General features: G+C 39.2%; 1 pseudogene; it reads left to right on the top strand.

The window, feature by feature from the left end:
• The first annotated feature begins 2,134 nt into the window (after positions 1-2,134).
• Positions 2,135-21,618, top strand: LOC121492654 (annotated as a pseudogene).
• The last annotated feature ends 698 nt before the right edge of the window (positions 21,619-22,316 follow it).

A 22,316-nucleotide genomic window follows, 5' to 3' on the forward strand; every position in this document is an offset into this window, starting at 1 on the left:
ACATATATAGGGATCCCTGGGTGGCTCAGCGGTTTAGCACCTGCCTTCGGCCAGGGGCATGATCCTGGAGTCCCACGTCAGGCTCCCTGTGTGGATCCTGCTTCTCCCTCTGCCTGTGTGTCTCTGCCCCTGTATGTGTGTGTGTGTGTCTGTCATGAATAAATAAATAAAATCTTAAAAAAAAAAAAAGAAAACATATATAGATGTCAATCAGGCACATGAAAAGATGTTCAACATCACTCATCATCAGGGAAATGCAAATCAAAACCACAATGAGATAACTCCTTACACCTGCCAAATGGCTAGAATAAAAAAGACAAAAAAGAACAAGTGTCTGTGAGAACATAAGTTGGTGCAACTACTGAGGAAAACATTATGGAAGGTCCTCAAAAAATAAAAAATAGAGATACCATATGATCCATTAATTCTAGTACTTGCATAAAGAAAATGAAAATACTAATTAAAAAAGATATATGCACCCCAATATTTATAGCAGCATTATCTACAATACCAAGTTATGGAAGCAACTTCAAGTGTCCATTGATAGATGAATGGAAAAATGTGTTTGTAATAAACACCATTTATTGAATACTTCCTGTTCCAAGACTCTGTACATCTGAAAGAACATCTGAGAAAGATACCAGGGATCTTGTTCCGGAACAGATTTAAGTTCTCAGGTGCTTTGGGCATCAGAATTATCTGGGAAGAGTTGAGGATCGTATCACGTAGTCTCGAGTGAGATTGCCAGTTTTTGCAACCTATCTCTGTTGTTTGTTAGTTGTGTGATCTGGGACATGTTACTTAGCCTTGGTAAGCCTTAGTACTTCTGTTGGCAAAAATTAAGTGGGGGTCAGCTGGGGAACAGATAGATAAGGGAAGAGAGAGAAAATAGGTATCTTATTAAAGGCGTTGTGAAGATTGACTGCCATAATGCTTGACAGAGTTTCAGGCATATATTAAGCATGCAATAAATAACTGTCAGCTATTTTATCATTAACAGTATTATTTTCTTTCCTTTATCTAGAGTAAGGTATTAACTGATCAAAATGTGTCACGTACCTAAGATAGATTGGTATAAAACAAGCAAAAACCAAAAACAGATGGAGAAACACAGCTTTGCGCAATAACTTAAAGTTCTTCATCAGCTAAAAATTACAGGAGATACTGTTAAATAGTAAAATTAACTGACTTTCATTTCTTTATTATTTCATTAAATAATATTTACTATCAAGTACTGTAATAAATACTGTTCCAATAAAAAAAGTGGATCTAATTTGGGACTTCCTTTCAAGAACTGTGATTTTTTTAAAGATTTTTAATTTTTTATTCATTCATAGAGACACAGAGAGAGAGAGAGGCAGAGACACAGGCAGAGGGAGAAGCAGGCTCCATGCAGAGAGCCCGATGTGGGACTCGATCCCGGGTCTCCAGGATCACGCCCTGGGCTGAAGGCAGGCGCTGAACCGCTGCGCCACCGGCGCTGCCCCAATAGCTATGATCTTGTCATAGCGATGAGAGGGTGTTATGATTCACTGGAGGAAGACTTTTTGGGATCTGGCAACATTCTGTTTTTTGACCTGGATAATAGTTCTAGAATAATTAAGTTATGCGTTTATGTTGTGTGTACTTTTTTGGTGTGTTTCTTAGAGGTATAGTAAAAAAGTTTCTAAGGATAGTGTGTGAACTATATCTCAATTTGAAAAAGTATGAGACATTCCTGACCTTGGATTAGGGAATGGTTTCTTAGCTAGGGCATGTAAAACACAAGTAACCAACGGGGGAAAAAAAGGTAAATGGCTTTATCAAAACTAAAAACTTGCTTCAGAGGACACTCAAGAAAGTGAAAAGATAACCCACAGAATGGGAGAAATATTGGCGAATAATGGATCTGACTAAGTCTACTATCTAGAATATATAAAGAACTATCATATTTATCAGTTATACCTCAATAAAGGTAGAATAATAAAAGAAGATAAACAGCTATTAAAACTCAACAATGGAAAAAATAAATAAATAAAACTCGACAATGGGCTGGGCCTACTGCGGGAGCGTGAGGGACCCCACAAATTCCGTTTGGAGGCATCTTGCGTTCGCTGGGTAGACGCCACGAGGGGGCTCAGCCTCCCAAGTCAAAAAATTCATGGACGAGAAATTACCACGGAGATTACATGGCAGCAGAGACGTCCAGGGAATACTGCGAGGGCTCGGGCCTTCACGATCTCGTGATAGACGAATGTGTGGAGATGGCAACTAGCGGGCAACAGAACAATATCGGGACGGTGGTAATACAAGGGAATAGCATCGCGTCTTAGACGCCTTGGAACGGCTACAAACAACGAGCGTGTTCGGCAGAAGAAAATGCCTCGGGGCAGCCTGGGTGGCGCAGCGGTTTAGCACCACCTTCGGCCCAGGGCCTGATGCTGGAGACCCGGGATGGAGTCCCACGTCGGGCTCCCTGCATGCAGCCTGCTTCTCCCTCTGCCTGTGTCTCTGCCTCTCTCTCTTTCTGTCTCTCATGAATAAATAATAAAATAAAACCTTTAAAAAAAAAACTGCTTCCACATGTCCCCTGTCCTTAGGACCTGTTTTACTACAATATAAAAATCAGGTCACCTGCATGTTCATATTGAACTTTTTTGTTAAATAAACTTTTATAATAGAAAAAAACCCTCAACAATGAAAAGAGACAAATAACACCATTAAAAATGAGCACAAGATTTCAATAGACACTTCTCCAAAATGATATGCAAAAAACAAAATAAAAAAATACATGAAGAGATGCTCAACATCCTTTGTCATCAGAGAAATGCTAATCAAAATTGTAAACCACAATGAGGTGCTACTTCACACCCACTAGGATGGCTGCAATGGTTGGCAAGGATGTGGAGAAACTGAAACCCTCATGCATTGCTGATGGGAATGTAAAATGGTGTAGTCACTTTGTTTATGTTTTAGGATTTTATTTATTTATTCCTGAGAGATACACAGAGGGGGAAGCAGAGACACAGGCAGAGTGAGAAGAAGGCTCCATGCAGGGAGCCTGATGTGGGACTCAATCTCAGGTCTCCAGGATCAGGCCCGGGGATGAAGGCAACGCTAAACTGCTGAGCCACCTGGGCTGCCCCGGTGTAGCCACTTTGGAAAACAATTTGGTAGTTCCTCAAAAAGCTAACATATAAAAATAAATAAATAAATAAATAAATAAATAAATAAATAAATAAATAAATAAAAAATAAATAGTTAAACATAAGAGTTAATGACCCAGAAATTCCTCTCCTAGGTATGTACCCGAGAGAATGAAAATATACATCCACATAAAATTTTATACATGAAATACATGTATAAGAATATTTATAGCAGCACTATTCAGCATAGTCAGAGAGTGGGGAGAAAACCCAAATGTTCATCTACTGATAGATAAACAAAATATGCGATATCCATACAATGGAATATCGTTTGATCATATGAAAGAATGAAGTACTGATCCCTGCTGTATTACCGATAAAGCTTGAAAACATGCTAAGTGAAAGAAGCCAGTCACAAAAGACCATGTGTTGTATGATTCCAGCTGTATGCAATGCCCAGAACAGGCAAATCCATGAAACAGCAAGATTGTCAGCGGCTATGGGGACCAGAGGCTGGGAGGTGGGGCGGGAAGGACAAGGTGAGGGTGGTTAGAGGGTGACCACTAATAAGTACAGAATTTCTTTTTGGAGAGATAAAAATGTTATGGAATTGGATAGTGGTAATGGTTGAAAAACTGAATATACTAAAACCACTGGCTTGTACAGTCTAATAAGGTGACTATTATGGTAGATGAATTATATATCTCAAATAAACTATGAAGCATGGGATAGTTTCATGCTTAGAATGGTTATTTTTGACTACATTACACAGTGTATGAAGAGAGTAATAGGAAATAAATTTGGAAATATGAATTGATATCAAATTATAAAGGTATGGCTGGACAGCTGGCAGTGGAGGACCATGAAAGGTTATGGAGAAAGTAAGTCATGTGATTATAGAGTATGGTTCAGGAAATTTAGTCTAACATCATTTTTATCATCATTTCTGCATCCTCCCTTGGCTTTGTTCCAGAGAGTATAAGTGATTTTGCACTTGGCAGTTTAGTTTTGTGTTAAGGAATATATGTGACTTTAGAAATTTTCCCCCAGAGGACTTGATCCTATTTGCCTGGCAAATTTAATTATACAAACCTTCATGAAAATGTAAAGCATTATCGATATATATAGACATGACTTCTTTTCACAGGAAAGAAGTGATAGATGAGAGGGAGATTTTTGTCATGTTCACTAAATGCACATCCTTGATTTGGAAACAGGAAAGGGAAAACATGAGTATATCAGGCCACATCTTGATGGGACACTTCTATTATGATAATTCGATGAGAATTGTCAAAAACTGAAGGGTTTGAGAATTTACCCTACTAGCAAGCTAACAAATAGCCTGCCACAGTTTCATAGTTACTCATAGAAGACACAAAATTCATGGGCCAGAGGAAAGGACTTTTATATTCTGTATTTTACCACAATCAATATCTACTTTAATGGGAGAGTTAACTATTTCCAGAATTTTGAGAAATATCAAGTTAACATTTGGAAGCTCTAATAAATGTGGTATAAAATAAAATACTGAATGCAGAGGATGTATAAAATCTGTATCCCACATTATTTTTTTGAGTATATGCTGGCTGGACATTTTAAAAGCTTATAAAGCTTATAAAGCATTTTAAAAGCTTATAAAGCAAATGTTGGCTTTTAAAAAATTATAAGCTGATGTTTTATATATTATATATTATATATATTATTATACATATAATAATATATATTATAATAATATAAATATAGGGCAGCCCCGGTGGCGCAGCGGTTTGGCGCTGGCCTGCAGCCTGGGGTGTGATCCTGGAGACCCAGAATCGAGTCCCACATCAGGCTCCCTGCATGGAGCCTGCGTCTCCCTCTCCCTCTGCCTGTGTCTCTGCCTCTCTCTCTGTGTCTATGAATAAATAAATAAAATCTTAAAAAAAATAATATAAATATATATGTATATAACATTTAGTATATAAATGTTGGCGGGTTAAAAAACTATAAGCTGAAATACAATGTTAAGGAATCCAATGCAAATCACTTGAATTTATACACACCATTTAACTTTCTCTTTAAAAGTTTTAAGTAGTCTCTCCACCCAACATGGGGCTCGAACTCACAATCCTAAGATAAGGAGTCACATGCTCTTCTGACTGAGCCAGCTAGGCGTCCCTATATGTAACATTTAACTTTATCAATGCAGTTCTTCAGGAGAGATACACCAAAACGTGTAAATTGCAAATTCATTGTTCATACCACTCTTCTTTTTTTTTTTTTCTAAAAAATTTTATTTATTTATTCATGAGAGACAGAGAGAGAGAGGCAGAGACACAGGCAGAGGGAGAAGCAGGCTCCCTGCAGGGAGCCTGATGCGGGACTGGATCCTCGGACAAGGATCACCGCCTCAGCACAAAGCAGATGCTCAACCGCTGAGCCACCCAGGCGTCCCATATCAACCTTCTTTAATTCAGTACTCCCAGGTGGGGAAAAAATTTCGGGGAATGAAAAAACATTCATTAGTGAATTCTCCTAGTATTTTCTACAATATCCCCTGAGGTCCATAGGATTTCATCAGCCTGAAATGATACTTTTAAAAAAAATCTCATTAGAGAAATCACATGAAACAATCTTGCCTGTATTCCAATGTATTTTATTTTATTTTATTTAAACCTAATGAACTGCATGAGCATACAAAACAATCTTCGAGCAGCTGTGCCAGCAGAATATCTACAAATCAGGCAGCACGCTGAAGCCTGGCCTATGAGGGAAATGAGACTTCAGTGGGGGCTCTGGGATCTGAATCTGGAGGCAGTCATTTTTAAAGAGTCATTTGAAAACTGTTTTGTAATAATGAGTTACCTAATTAGGTTAGAGAGGCATGTGTGTTCCATACATAAGGAGACATGATCTCTCTACTCTTTTCCTAGACTCCCAAAGCCATTTGCTTCAATTAGATGGCCTCCACTAAAAACTGAAGGATCTGTTTTCTATAGTTTTCTAAATGCTGATCATCCATTATTAAAGAGGCTTGGCCTCCAAGCATCAGATTACTGAATTTCTTGTAAACCAGCTTAGTGGCAACAAAATCCAATTCATCTCTAGATATTGGGTTTCTTAGCTGAGTCCTTCCATTTTTCTGTTTCTTGGTTAAAAAAGAGCTGTAAATAAGTCCATGGGCCTATTTGGTTATCAACTTTACTCACTTTCAAAAGATCTGACCATATAATGTTTTGTTAACCTACCTTAGATATTTACCATGTCTACATTTATTTTCCTTTGGTGTACTGAAATGTATTTCTTTCTCTTAAGCATAAATTAGCAAAAGATCAAGAATTAGGATATGTAGCCTCTCCTTTCTTTTTTTCTTTTCTTTCTTTTTTTTTTTTTAAAGATTTTATTTATTTATTCATGAGAATACACAGAGAGGAGAGAGAGACACACACAGGCAGAGACACAAGCAGGCTCCATGCAGGGAGCCTGATGTGGGACTCGATCTGGGTCTCCAGGATCACGCCCTGGGCTGCAGGCGGCGCTAAACCGCTGAGCCACCGGGGCAGCCCCGCCTCTCCTTTCATCTCTTAATCCCCCATGTATATCCTAGTGCATTAAGATAATGCTTCTGGGAATGTGTTAACAGGTTTCTACAATGTTTGTGAGTGCTGGGGAGTGAGGATAGGTTTGGCTACAATTTCTGTGAGTCTGGAGTTCCTATGAATTTGGAAAAATAAGTTAGGATTAACAATCATAAGAGAGGGGTGCCTGGGTGGCTCAGCGATTGGGTGTCCATGCCTTTGGCTCGGGTCATGGTCCCCGAGTCCTGGAATCAGAATCCCACATCAGGCTCCCTGTGTGGAGCCTGCTTCTCCCTCTGCCGATGTCTCTGCCGTTTCTGTGTCTCTCATGAATAAATAAATAAAATCTTTAAAATATATGTAAGAGAATGTTCATGAAGTGTATCTAATTCATATGACTGAAAAAAGATGGAGAGACTGGGAGCAACATTTCTTAAACTAAATAATATTTGATTTAACCTGATGTGTGGAAAGAAAAAGGACAGCCCCACATCCTTAGGGAATCTCAGACCATCGCTCCTTGTAGTAATACTACACGTAACCTGTCTTTTTTCTGTTTTTGCCTGAATTGTCTGGAGGCTCAAAATAATTCTTAATGCTCAGTTACAGTGACTGTATTAATTTTTAAATTTTTAAATCGTTGTCCTGATTTTTCTTTCTATTTTATCATATATATATATATATATATATATATATATATATATATAGTTTGATAGATAAATGTGAGTGTATAGAAATATACATTTCTCTCTTATAAAGTCATCTATAGGGGCACCTGGGTGGCTCAGTGGTTGTGTGTCTGCTTTTGGCTCAGATTGTGATCCTGGGGTCCTAGGATTCAGTCCTGCATTGGGCTCCCTACAGAGAGCCTGCTTCTCCCTCTGCCTGTGTCTCTGCCTCTCTCTTTGTGTCTCTTGTGAATAAATAAATAAAATATAAAGTAATCTATAATTTTTTAAGAAGTGAGATATAAATACATGGTAAAGGACACATGAGGTGTGCAGGAAGGTTCTTTTTCTGTCCATAATATGTAGTTGAACATTTTCCTTTATATCAAGGGAGGACTTAAGCTCATTATCAACAGGGAATATAGAAAAAGGACACAAAACAAAAAGCAAATTAAAAAATAGGTCTTAAGAGGGTCGATTATGGTTCAGCAGGAATAGTCTTTCAATTCTCCTTTCTAATACTGGGGGTTTTACTCAGATTGCAAAAATGCGGTTGAGATGTAGTGACTCAGAGACTCAACGTCTGTTAGCAGAAAATAAGAGGGTCATGATTACAATCTAAATTTTAGAGCCTGGGTAGTGGGCCTGACATCTGAGAAAATGGCCAGGGCCAGTCAGCCCCCAGTTTCCTGATCCCCCCTCCCCTCACACTACCCTCTCAGACCCAAGTCCTCATGCTGCCCAGCCAGGCTTGTCAAAAAGAAAGTTCACTGAAGCCCTCAACCTTTCTGAACTCTGCCAATCAGAAGATAGCCTTCCCATATATGTTTCCTCAGGTCTCTGTTAAGGAGTGGAATCCAACACAACAAACACATTCACAGTAAATATCAGATCATCAAAGAACTCATTCCCTTCTAAGATCACATAGGAACCCATTCCAGTCATTTTTTCCTATTGTTTCACTGCCCTGTGTTCTTTGGATTCAGGAGTGGAGATGTCAATTTGGGGGGTCTCCATTTCTTGCCCCCCCCCCCCATACTACAGCTCTGGGTGTTTATTTGTTTTTGTAATTTCCAGGTGAAAAGGAGGATTTAAACTTCTCTGGCTAGAGTTAGCAAGAAGGATTGGAAACTAGATAAATTCCTATTTTCCCCCCAATACAAATAGAAAGACTGATAGAACATTTATGAGAGAAGAATTATATGTTTAGTTGCTTGGGAGGTTTTGTTCCAGAAGGAAAATCGCTTCTCGGCCTTTTGGCTAAGATCAAGTGTTCCAGAAGGAAATATTTAGAGATGTGGTCATTTATGGTATTTTCATGAACCCATCTGCCCACTATAAATGGGTTAGGTATGTGGGTTCATCTCTGTAGAGGGGTCTTGATGCTTTAGTAAAGAGTATTTGAGACATTCTAGCAAAATGGGTCTGGGGCAGGGATGGAGTTAGCTTTGGTCAGGTAATCCCTTTATATCAGACATGCAAAGCAGCAACTTTACAGAATGTTGGCTTGGCTGTGACCCATGTTTTATTCTGCAGTTCCTGAAAAGGCTTTATGTATCACTTTTTTTGTCCTTTCTCAAGTCATTTGAAAATAAATAAAAAGAGAATAATGTGATCAGAGCTCCAATTGTGTTTATTGCTTGTGCATGGTGGTAGTAGTAGACATAGGGATGTTTGCTATTTTTTATACCTTATATGTCTGAAATATATCATAATAATTAAATGTTTTTTTAAAAAACCAAATAGAATACATGGTTTTGGGGAATTAGTCCTATATGATCATATGATTCATTTACATAGATACTAATATGGTCTCAGTTTGGTCATTTCTATTTCTTCTGCTTTCTTAAGCAAACACAAGAGGAATTTTATGGATGTGAATAGTTGCTTTCCACTCTCTCTGACATATAGAAGACTATATGTGTGCATTGCCCTTTGCTTAAATATCAGCAGCTTCCATCTCTGCTGGTTGAGATAGAAGTGAACACAAACAAGTTTGATCAATAAAGCATAGGTATTTGCATTGCTGAGTGTATTTACTTCAAAAGCTCAGAAAGTTGTATATTTAATTGGCAGTTCAAAAAGCCCAGACCAGACAGAGGATGGCAATTAGTATATTTTTAAAAAGAATGTTTCAAATATGCAGAAAAATATTGTTTGGTTATAAATAAGATTGACAATTTATAACCACATGATGGGGTGGAAACCCCTTTCATAAATATTTGGATAGGGTGGTGTCAAAGCAGTAGAGTTGAGCATGGAACTTTTCCTTGTAGATCTGCGTTGAATGCTGGCAATAAACCGTATCGCTTGGCTGAGCAACTATCCATATCCCAATCCATTGGCACATATTCAATTCTTGTAGAGTTAAAAAAACAAAAAAAGGAAAAAGAAAAAGAACTGGTTCTTTGGTGGTGGGCAAGTTCCAGGAAAGAAAGCTGCATGCTAATCTCTTACTGGTAGACAGGACCACCCTGTATGGCCATGAGATTTTGCTCTGCCCAACTCCTAGGGACATCATTCACAAAGATTCCAGAATGAATGACACTCCCTATAGTTGTGCAATGCTCAGCCCTAGTGGTAATCATTTATCTGACAATTTGAAAATGGTTCCCTTGTGAAAGACAAAGGTCTACTGTGTGTCTTAAATACTTCACTATTAACTTGTAACTTGTACGGAGCAACTACTTAATAAATATTTATTTGGTAAAGAATGAGAGAAATGAAACTTAAAAAAATGCTTTATTGAGATGTAATTCACATATCATAAAATCCACCTATTTAAACAGCATGATGATTTTTATAGTATATTTATGGAGTAGTGCAACTATCATCGCAATCAATTTTAAAACATTTTATCACTCTTCCCTCAAAACTCCACATCCATTAACAGTCATCCCTGTTCTTTCCTTCCCCAGTTTCTGGCAGGCACTAATCTACTTTCTATCCCGTTGATTACCTACTCTGGGACATTTCATATAAATGGAATCATGCATGGTGTGGCCTTTTGTGATTGGCCTCTTAGCGTAATGTTTTCAAAGTTTATCCATATTTTAGCATGCATCAGTACTTCATTTCTTTTTATTGTCAAATTATATTCCATTATGTTGATATACCACATTTTAGTTATCCGTTCATCAGTTAATAGATATTTGGGTTATTTCTACCCTTGGCGATTATGAATAATGCTGCTACGAACATTCATGTACAGAGGGTTAGTGTGGACATGTATTTTTAGGGTGGATATCCATATCCACATATCCCTTCGATATGTAGAGTAGAACTGCTGGGGAGAAAGGTAATTTTTTAAAGTTTTTATTTTAATTCCAGTTAGTTAACATGCAGCATTATATTAGTTTCAGGTGTATAATATAGTGATTCAACAATTCTGTTCATCAATGCTCATGATGAGTGCATTGCTTAATCCCTATCACCCAACCTTAATCCCTATCACCCTCCCCCCAAAGAAAGGTAATTCTTAATTTAGAAATATCACCTTTACTAACTATCACGTTAAAAAGTCCTCTTATTGTGGTATCTGGTTGGCTCAGTTGGTTGGGTGTCTGTCTTCGGCTCAGGGCGTGATTTCAGTGTCCTGGGATCCAGCCCTGTATCAGGCTCCCTGCTCATCTGGGAGCCTGCTTCCCCTTCTCCTCCCGGCTTGTGCTCTCTCTCACTATCTCTGTCTCTGTCTCTCTCTCAATAAATAAATATAATCCTTAAAAAAAAATAAAAGTCATCTTATTAATAGTGTGTATCTAGTTTAACTGGTATTTCTTGGTCCTGTACCAACCTTCTACCCCAACCCATGTTGTGAACTAGTAGGTGAACCACAGAAAATTGAATTGTACTAAATGTTTAGTCTCTTCAGACAGGGTCATACTTACATTGAATTCACTCTGATTTATTATTTTGCTACTGCACTTGGAACACAGACAGTATTCACTGAGAATTGGAACTCTAGAGTGGAAACAGAGGTTCCCTGTTTCCATTAGTCAACTCTCAAAGGAGGGATGGAGCCAATTTCAGATTATTCTAGGGCCTTTGCTTTCTTAGTTCTCTGCCATCCTTTTTTTTTTTTTTTTTTGGCCTTTTTGCTTTTCATTAGTGTCACTTACTGAGCTAAAAGACCTGAAACACAGATAATTCAGTCAAAGTATTTATATAGTCTTTTGGTGAAAAGAACTTTTACTATGCATGTCATGGTTTTTATGTGCCTCTGTAAATTGTGTTTATCCTGAAACTAGGAAGAAGTTGCAATCTACTTCTTTCAACCTGTATCTTAGTTTCTAGTATTGTGCTGTTAGAGGTATTATTGAAGATGGTAACAAAACAAAACAAAAAACCACACACATTATGGGAGACACATCATTTACATGTATAAATTTAATAGTATTTATTTTTTTAAAAAGGAGGTTGCTAAGTGAGAATAAGGATCACTAGGAAGATTTTTAAAATCTTAGACCATGTTTTTATCGTTAAAAGTAACTTTATACATAGGTGCTCTGGTTATGATTTTGTAAAGTGAATATGACCTTGGAGTTGAGATTTTAGGATTAATGGACTTGTCAAGAGTTTGATTTTTTTTTTTTTAATTTTTATTTATTTATGATAGGAACACAGTGAGAGAGAGAGGCAGAGACACAGGCAGAGGGAGAAGCAGGCTCCATGCACCGGGAGCCTGACATGGGATTCGATCCCGGATCTCCAGGATCGCGCCCTGGGCCAAAGGCAGGCGCCAAACCGCTGCGCCACCCAGGGATCCCAAGAGTTTGATTTTTAATGAGCCTAAGCTATTTGAACTCTGCAGACATTAACAATTTTCTTGTGGCATGTATATTTGAGTAGAAGCTTATAAAGAGTAGGCAGTGAGAGGGATGCTGTTTGACTTTTAAGGAGAACATTGCTTCATTGGAGAGGAATAAAATATGGACTCCCCTTTAAGCAAGGCAGTTTGCATTTCTATTGTCCAGATTTCTTAAGAACTTGATAAAGCATTAGCCTGACCAGGTTTCTTAAGAAGCCAATAAAGCATTAGCTCCACCCTATCCAATATTCCTCATTTATTCTTCTTGGACTCTGTTCTACAGAATGAAATTGGTTGTTTCATAGGCTGGCCTGAGGTTTTGAACAGAGAGCTTTGGGGAAATATTTAGGAAGTATTCCAGTAAGCTGTGAAGACTGTTGACAGGTGGCCAAGCCGAGGGAAAGAGTATTAGTAACAATAAGAGCTCACACTTACATAGCTCTTCTTCTTCTTATTATTATTTATTTTTTAAAAGATTTTATTAATTTACTCATGAGAGACAGAGAGAGAGAGAAAGAGAGGCAGAGACAAGGCAGAGGGAGAAGCAGGCTCCATGCAGGGAGCTCAACGTAGGACTCGATCCCAGGTCTCCAGGATCACACCCTGGGCTGAAGGCAGCTCTAAACCACTGAGCCACCCAGGGATCTCCCTACTTACATAGCTCTTAATCATATGTCAGGCAGTTCCCTAAGTATGTGAGTATTAACTCAAATGATATCACAGCAATCCTACGAGGTCAGTCAATTTTTATTTTCAATTTCGATGAGGGAGCTCAGACATAAATAAGTTAAGGATCTTGCTCGAGACCACACAGTCACGATTTGAATCCAGGTGGTCTATTTCCAGAGTTAGCACCCCTAAACAATAAGTGTTAATTTTTTTTTTTAATTTTATTTATTTTATGATAGGCACACAGTGAGAGAGAGAGAAGCAGAGACATAGGCAGAGGGAGAAGCAGGCTCCATGCACCGGGAGCCCGACGTGGGATTCGATCCCGGGTCTCCAGGATCGCGCCCCGGGCCAAAGGCAGGCGCCAAACCGCTGCGCCACCCAGGGATCCCAACAATAAGTGTTCTTGAACAGACTGGGAACATGGGGAAACTCTCATGCCTCTGGCCAGAGCTCTGGAAGAAGGAGGGAGTGCAGGGTTCAAGCCCCTGCCAGGACTTTGCCAAAATGAACTGGTGAACTGAGGCATTGTCTCGGCCTTTCACTGCTTGGATAATTTCAGAAGGCAAAAGTAGCATAAATTACATGGCATTCTTTTGTGGCTAGAAAGGATTAGTAGGGTACAGATATTGCTTATCTTTAAGATATACCTTTTATTATTGTTTTTTTTTTAAGCAGAGAATGTGTGCTCTAGTAATACAATATTGTCTTTTATTATGGCTGGTTTGCGGAAACTGGCAAAAGAATCAAATTAAAAGGAGTAAAAATTTGAAGATGAAAAAGCAAAATCACAAGACCACAGCCAAGTGAGAAGAATGCAATTTGTGTGCCTCTTTAATCTCTGGTGTGACCTTTAATCTCCAGTACTGAAAATTTACAGTCTAACTGTGGCATAAAGAAACAAAGAGGCACCACGTCTCCATCTCCATTTCTGCTTTTCAAAGTGGCAAGAATGTCAAATGAAGATAAATAAATCCTGTTAGCAGCTTCTGGAAGCATAGTATTCTTTGAAAGAGTGAGTCAAAACATGAGCTAGGGTTTATGACTCAGAGCGAACAAAGGTCTTCTTGAAAACAAAATGAGGTTTTAGAATTTTGAAGGAAGATTTCTTGAAGAGTAAGGATAGCCCAAAATGGTTCTACCCTTGGGACTCACCTTAATTAGGGACAAAGACAAAGAATCAATTTATAAAATGGGTACTCATTGGTATATGAGAGGTGCATTCAGCCAATGGAATAGTTAGACTCCATTTCAGCAGTTGAAGTCAGCTTGTTGAGGGCAGCACAATGTATACATTAGCCACCTGTACACCCAAATTCATAGTAGGGTGCCTGTTACCTAATAACAAGAACAGCAGCAGAAATAACAACTACCGTTCCCTGACATTTTCCGTGTATGCTCTGTTTTATCACCTTCATTTTATGAATGAATAAACTGAATCTTGGAGAGTTAATTGCCAAATATCATACAAGTCATTTAACCACAAAGTCTGCTTTCGTAGCCACTGCAGCCCATGATGGCTGATCTTCCTTTGCATATTAACCAGCTCAGGGCATGAGACACAAGTGGATACCTTATGGGTTTCTAGGAATAAATATCTCTCTGGTGATAAAAAAAAAAAAAATCCAGTAAGAAAAATCTCTTTCTACTTTGGGTTTCAAATGCAAGTGCATCATCCAGGGTGCTGCTGTAGCCATCTTGTAGTCTTGAGACATAGGTCAAGAAAACAGGTGGGAAGTTGACTCAGAGTCCTGACATCAGGGAGTCCTGAGCAACACTGGGACCATCCATTTCTTGACTTGTCATGTGAAAGAACAAATCCCCTATTGTCCAAGCCATTTTTAGATGGGCGTTCTGTTATTTGTAGCCAGAACATCCAAACTGAAATAGAGAGTAATTTTGGAAAAACATCCTATGGGGAGTGGTCATTAGAATTGTCCACTGAAGCCTGCAAAAGAACAGGAGTCCCCAAAAGAACAGGAAAATGCACTTTGGATGCCATTTCTGGTAAACGAAGTCTTTTAAACAAAAGTCCTAAGGGTCAAACACCCTGGCCCAGATCTCAGACCAGTTTGCTGCTAGGTAAGAGTTTCTGTTAGGTTGTAGTGTTGCAATGTGTTTCTTGAATGGGAACAGGGCTCATTAGTAAATTTGAAGCATTGCCATAGCCCTTTTATACACGCTAGGCAGAAGGAAGCATTTTCTTCCAGAACTGCTGCGCTTTCATTTGCTTCCTCCCACCTTCCCTGCATTTGCTGGTATCTGCTGGCGGGGAGGCATGTTTCAGCCCAGTGATGGATGTGCTAAGGAGAATTAGCCTGCTTTGCAGAGCGTTTCAACTGCAGCAAGTATGCATTCTGAAGGTCTGAATGACTCGTTGATTGAAACATGATTGGTTGTGGAATTTAAAAATGAGATTCAAAAGGTACATTACAATTATACTTTATTGTACTCTTTATTTTACTTTATTATACTCTTCTTTTTACTCATTTTATACTTTTTAAGTTTGTAAAATTATTTTAGAATTCAGTACCCAAAGCACCTTGTGGTTCTTGGAGCTTTGTGTGTTATATATAAAGTTCTTGATAAGAAAACTCTGATAAGCGAGAAAGAAAAAAAAAAGAAACATGCTGCATAGAGTCTCGTCCTAACTCTGCATTAATAACCAGGGAAAATTGATTATTTTTTTTTTCAAATTTCTATATTTGACTAAATCATGTGTATAATCCTGTTCACGTAACTTTAGAGTTTAGGCACATATTCCCATGTCCTGTGTGGTGGCTCCTGCAGGGTGTGGGTTGTCCCTACACTGCTCTCAGAGAAAAAGCCAGAAACAAATACAAATCTTACTAGAGGTATACTTTCAATGCAGTTTGGTTCTGGTGGTGGGATTCTGTGTGGAGATGCTGGATAAAATCCAGGATACCTAATTAAGTTCAAATTTCAGGTAGGCAAGAATTTTATTTTTTTTAGTATAAATATGTTGCAAATATTTATGGGGCATACTTATACTAAAATATATATTTATCATCTATTTGAAATTCAAATAAATTTAACTGGGAGTTCTATATTTGTATTTGCTAAATCAAGCAACCCTAACTCTGGTGGGAATAATTGATGGTAATGGCATTTGCCTAAGTTGCTCAAGAAAGGATAAAGGAAAAGCTACTGGAGGTTTCTGTAGGTTTGATAGATCTCATGTCCCATCAGGGGGCTGAGTAGGTTCAGCCAGAGGTGAGGGGAGTGAAGACAGATGCAAGTCCAAAATTGGAGGAGGAAAATGCCCTCCATCTTTCTTATTTTCTATTTACCCTTGAACTTCTCTTCTGCCCCTTTCCCTTTTATATCTTTAATTGTTTTTAACAAAAAATGAAAATGTTAACTTTTTTATTATAGGCTGCAGTTATGATACCATTTTATGGTCTTTATTCTGAATTTTGAAATGAGAAGTTTGGCTCTTATTCATTTTTCCCATTCTCCATGCTCACTGCCCCCTCCCTGATTAAATTGATTTCTCCTGGTGTGTACCCCAGATTGATTTTCCCCTAATGTGCACTAGCTGTTTCTCTCTTTTTTTTTTTTTGCTGTTTCTCAATAGAAGAATGGTTTCCAAATTTCTCAAAATCTTTCTAGATTTCCAGGCCTTTCCAGATTTTATTTATGTTCATCATTCAGTTGTTGTGTTCAGTTGTACACTCTTTACCCACATGGCATGTCTTTAAGGAAGTAAAAAGTATGAGTCTTTACAAGACATGGAGGGACAACATGGTACTTGGGTTTTCACTCTGGTATATAGTCAGCTGCCTGTGGCCCTTCAGAAGTAGAATCAACATTGTGCACTGCTGGTTTGTTCCTGTTTGTCAAATGAGATCACCTAACACCTTTGGATTGGGAACTGTACTTTCCCACAAAGGGAGAGAACTGTGGAGCTGAAGAAATAGGGGAGATGTCTCCCAGATCGTGAACATTTTAGGGCACAAGACCCTTATGCTGAAAGCAGCAAGAGATGAATGGGGAAAAATAACGTACTGATCATGACACACACATGGCATGAGGAATGGCTAAGGTGGGTGCATAATAATAAGGGATGCACCCCAATACTGGCAACTTGAGAGCAGCCACAAACCCTGGCTTTTTGGTTGTTTGTTCTGAGATGATCAGCAGGAGGGTTCTGGGATGCCTTCTGTATGGTGTTCTCTCCATGGTCCTGGTGTGATTTTTTTTTTTTTAAGATTTTATTTATTTATTTCTTTGAGAGAGAGAGAGAGAGAAAGAGAAAGCATGAGCAGGAGTAGAGGCAGAGGGAGAAGCAGAGTCCCTACTGAGTGGGGAGCCAGACGTGGAGCTTGATCCCGGGACTCCAGGATCATGACTTGAACTGCAGGCAGATGCTTAACCCACTGAGCCACCCAGGTGCCCCCCCCCCCTTTTTTTCCTAGTGTGGTTTTTGGTACTCAGACATGCAATATGTGGAATTTAGCAAATGGAAGTCATTAGTCAATGCCAGTTCTAAAGGGGCTGTTTAAGCTTGTCACCTCTGCAGTCTGATTCAAAGGGTGAAAGGCTCTTCTCTTTTTGAGAAACTCTTATGTAACTGACTTGAAATTCCTGCTTCTAGAACCAAACTTGAGTCCAAAATATTCCTTTGGATTAACTTTCTTCTATGTGCTAGGCACCGGGGATCCTGAGAAGAATGAATGGCCCCCATTGTATGGGAGATTAGAGATCATACCAGGGTAGGAGCTTGTTGCCCGGTGGGAGATACTAAGGAATTCAGCAACAAGAGGGAGACTATTAATGTGAGTCAGGCTGTAGGCTTGGATGCTGTAAGAGCTGCTGTTGGTGCCATACCCAGGTCCCCTTGGTTGACTGGTGTGCCCACCCCTGAGCTGTTGTATTGGCTGCTAAGGCTCTTAGCTATACTTCTTTATAGAAAATTGCTCCCTGCTGAAAGAAGCAGAAAATGCCTATAGGTTACATACCATCCCCTTGGGGTGCCGATAGCCAATACTTGCTTCTTTCACATTCTTGAGTGTGAAAATCTGTCCCTCTTGCCTCAAAGGGGACAACGTGGTGCTGCTTTAGGAGTCCTGTGGGATCAGGCTGAGGATAGACTTTAGCTGGAACCACATTTTAACTTCTGCACCATGATGCTCCCCTCGCTTCTATATATAGGTGTCTACCAAGAACATCTTTCAATAAATCACTTGCACATGAATCCCTGTTGTAGGCTCTACTTCTGGGCAATCCCACCTGATAGTAGAGGATCAGGAAGTTGATGTTCTTCTGGTGTTGTGGGCTTTTATTTCTTTCTGATATGAGAGAGATACTAGATAAAGTAGTTGAGAAGATTGGTAAACATCTGATGTGGGGAGTGTGTGGTTGATGGAAAGGAGAATGGCATTGATTGTCAACTTAGGTGAGAGATCATGACATTTTTGTGGCACCAATATGTATTGGTATTATTTCCTTTAGCTCTCAAAGCACCCTATTCCCCCTAGTGACTCTTTTTTGGTTTGTTTGTTAAAACGGTTTTATTTTATTTATTTTTTAAAAAGATTTTATTTATTTATTCATGAGACACACACACACACACACACACACACACACACATGAGAAAGAGGCAGAGACATAGGTGGAGGGAGAAGCAGGCTCTATGCAGGGAGCCTGATGTGGGACTTGATCCCGGGACCCCAGGATCATGTCCTGGGCTGAAGGCATGCACCAAACCGCTGAGCCACCCAAACCTCGCCCCCCCCCCCCCCCGCCCTTGTGTCTCTTATTGCAGTGGTAATCAAACAAAAAATTTAAGTAATTCACTGCTTAAGGTATGTCTCATCTGATGAAATGTACTCTAAGGATAAGGACCATCTCTGTATTCCTAGCTCCTGGCATAGTGTCTTATGCCAAGAATGTGCTCAGTAAATATTTATAGAACAAGTAAATGAATGTATAGTATAGGGAACTGAGAATTAGGAAAACCCCAGTTCTACTTCTAGATCTGTGTGTGTGTGTGTGTGTGTGTGTGTGTGTGTTCAAGATCACACCTGGCTGTTTGATCTTGAACAAGTCATGTCAGCTCTCTGAGCCAAAATACGTTTTTTTAAAAAAGATTTTATTTATTTATTCATAAGCGACACAGAGAGAGAGAGAGAGGGAGGCAGAGACACAGGCAGAGGGAGAAGCAGGCTCCATGTCGGGAGCCTGAGGTGGGACTCGATCCCGGGTCTCCAGAATCACACCCTGGGCTGCAGGCAGTGCTAAACCGCTGCACCACCGGGGCTGCCCCAAAATATGTTTTTACTCATTTTAACATTGAATGAGTTCTGATTTCACAGCATATCAGCCAAACACTTTAATAATTCTTAACCTCAATAATATGTCTGGTTTTACTAAACTGTTCTTTCAGAACTTTTTAAAATAGCTTATTTTTAGAGAAGCTATTTTCCTTTGTGTTTCAGTAATCTATTGCTAAGTAACAAATAATTCCCACATTTAGTGGCTCAAACAATAATTTATCATCTCAAAGTAAGTAGAAAAAGTAATAGTAGAAAATAGAATGGGGAACCACTGGTGGGTTTTGAGCCAGGTAGTGTGTGATTTGAAGTCATCAGTCCTTTCCCTCTGTATGAATTCTAGTTTGTTCTCTTGCCTCTAGTCATGTAGGTTTATATTTTCTAATTGTGAGACAGAAAAATTAATTTTATATGATCAGAGATAGGATGCTTCTTTGGGAAGCCTTTTATTTCATGTTTACAGATTGAGAATTTGTACTTTTTGTTCCTAAGGAGGTCATACAGAGAGGAGTAACAGCTTTGTCCTAATTGTTGATGTTGTAGGCCCACCTTCCCTGACCTGGACTGAGGCTTACATGGGTAGATAGCTCAAGGAAGATGGATGGATGATCGGACTGTAGGGAGAGAGACAGTGAAGGAGGGATCTTTCTCTTTTCAGCAGTGTATAAAGATGGGTTGCCTTTTTCTTTCCTTATGAATCACAAACGTGGAGTTCAGAAGTTGCATGGTTAATTAACACTACCTGGATTCCAACCTCTTAATTATCAAAAAATTCTAGTTTGACAAAATAGTTTGGGTTTCTGCTTATCTCCCAAAGACACGGGGAAAGCTAGAGAGATTTGGGGTATTACCAGCAGATAAGAGGCGTTATTTGCTGAATAAAGAGAGTAGCTAACAAAAGTGAACTTTGCCCTTTCAGTATGGGAATACTCAATAATGCCTGAATCTTTTCTTTTGTGTTCTGGTTTTATGCAAACACAAATTACACTCTTGTTGACTTCACGGTAACCCATGAAACTGAAGAAGGGGAAATCTGAGTCCCATAGAAGGCAGTTTCACTAAACCTGCCTCTTGCTCTTGTGATGGAAACTGAGAACACCTGTATTTTCTAACCGATTTTATGAAGGAAGAAATGTCCCCAGCAGTAATAGACTCAGGCACATGATATGAACACACAAAGCTAAAATGTAGGATGGGAAGTAATCTAAGAGAGCATTCAGTTCTCCCTCATTGCACAAAAGAAGAAAGTAAGGCCCGCAAGAGTCTGTTCCCACCTGCCATCGGTCTTCACTAATTGAGCCACATGGCATCATGGAAATAACAGGCTTTGTGGAGGTCTGGGTAGGAATCAGAGCTCTGCCACTTGCCACTGCTGTGGTCTTGGGCAGATCATATTCTCTTCTTGAGCCTTCTCTCATCTGACCCTGCTTCAAGGGCTGGTTGAAAGTTACATGGCATAACATGAAAAGCCCTGGCACAGAGTAAATAGATGCTCAGTAAATAGTATTATGATTAGCTCCTTTTTGCTGCCAGTGATGATACAGAATAGAAACCCTCTCAACAAATACTCAGTATAACTATAAGATTTTAAAATGTCAACCAATAGTAAATTTATTTCAAGCAATGTTCTCTACACCAAAATTCCAATATAATTCAGGGTAACAAATACTTGTATATCAAGTGTTGTGTTAGGCACTATAGTTGACTCAAAAACTAAATAAGAATAGGATATGGTTTCTGCTTTTAAGGAAATGAGAGTAGGCATGTGTACATGGAGCCATATTTCACTTGATCTTAGCCAAAAGGCTGAAAAGCAATAACAGCCGTGTTTCAGCAAGGACTGGGTAAATTCCATTAGAGAAGAGTGGACATTGGCCTCTAGATGCACAGAAAAGGTTTCTGGATGAGGGCCTCAGGGAAGTCTTCATAGAGAAAGACATTTCAGAGGCTTCTTGGAAGGTTGTAGAAAAGGGATTGGGGAACATTTCTATTGAAAAGAACTTCTTAAGCGCACACACACAAATATAAAATATATTTCGATTTAATAAACTATATAAATGAGAATAGAATATGCAAAGGGAAATACTTAAATTTAGTAATAGTAGCCATCACTTATGAAACAGTTGTTATATGCTAAGTTCTTCTTCTATATTCATTCTTTTGCTTATTATACAACCCTATGAGGTAGATTATTATTATTATTATCCCCACTTTACATATAAAGAAACTGAGGCATAAAGAGGTTAAGTATATAGCCTAAAAGTGTCTGGCTGGTTTGTGGCAGAGCCATACTTGGACTCATGTCATTTGACTCCAGAGTCCATGCTCTGGTTTTGACATTTCTGATGAGTTTTTTGTCATTTTAAAACAAATTTGACTTTCTCTTTTTGTGCCCCCAGATCCACACTCTGGTTTCACCCTGTTCTGGGCCCCAGGAAGCTGGGTTCTCTTGGACTCTATCAGCCTGATCTCTTGCCTTCTGGTTTCCAGTTGGAATGAGTAGAAAGGAAATTGGAGAGTGGGCCTTACATTTAGTGGGGCTGCTTTCCTTCCTTTTTTTTTTTTTTTTAAGATTTTATTTATTTATGCATGAGAATACACAGAGAGGAGAGAGAGAGAGAGGCAGAGACATAGGCAGAGGGAGAAGCAGGCTCCATGCACCGGGAGCCCGACATGGGATTCGATCCCGGGTCTCCAGGATCGTGCCCTGGGCTGAAGGCAGCGCTAAACCGCTGAGCCACCCGGGCTGCCCCTGCCTTCCTTTGTTGAAGGAGAGGCTCCTGCTGGTCAGCCTCCCCTACAGTGACAGATCTCATGTTTCAGAGCCACCATCTCTCCTGTCCTTGTCCCTGGGAAGCTGTTGCTGACCCCAAGGTGCTCCATTGTCCCTTGTTGTTAACATCAACATTCTTCATGAAGAGTGGTCTTACCAATTTACACTTCTACTAGTAGTGTGTGAAAGTTCTAGTTGCTCCACACACTTGTCAACTCTTGGTATTTTCTTTTTTAATTTAGCCATTCTAGTGATTATAAAGTGGTATCTCATTGTGGTTTTATTATGCCTGTCTCTGACAACTAAGGAAGTTGGATACCTTTTCATGTGTTTATCATTTGGCTATCTTTGGTGAACTGTCCAAGTCTTGTGCCCATTTTAAGTTGGGTTTCCTGCCTTTTTCTTATTTTTTAAAATTTTAATT

This window comes from Vulpes lagopus, chromosome 6 (assembly GCF_018345385.1).
Source record: "Vulpes lagopus strain Blue_001 chromosome 6, ASM1834538v1, whole genome shotgun sequence".
NCBI lineage: Eukaryota > Metazoa > Chordata > Mammalia > Carnivora > Canidae > Vulpes > Vulpes lagopus.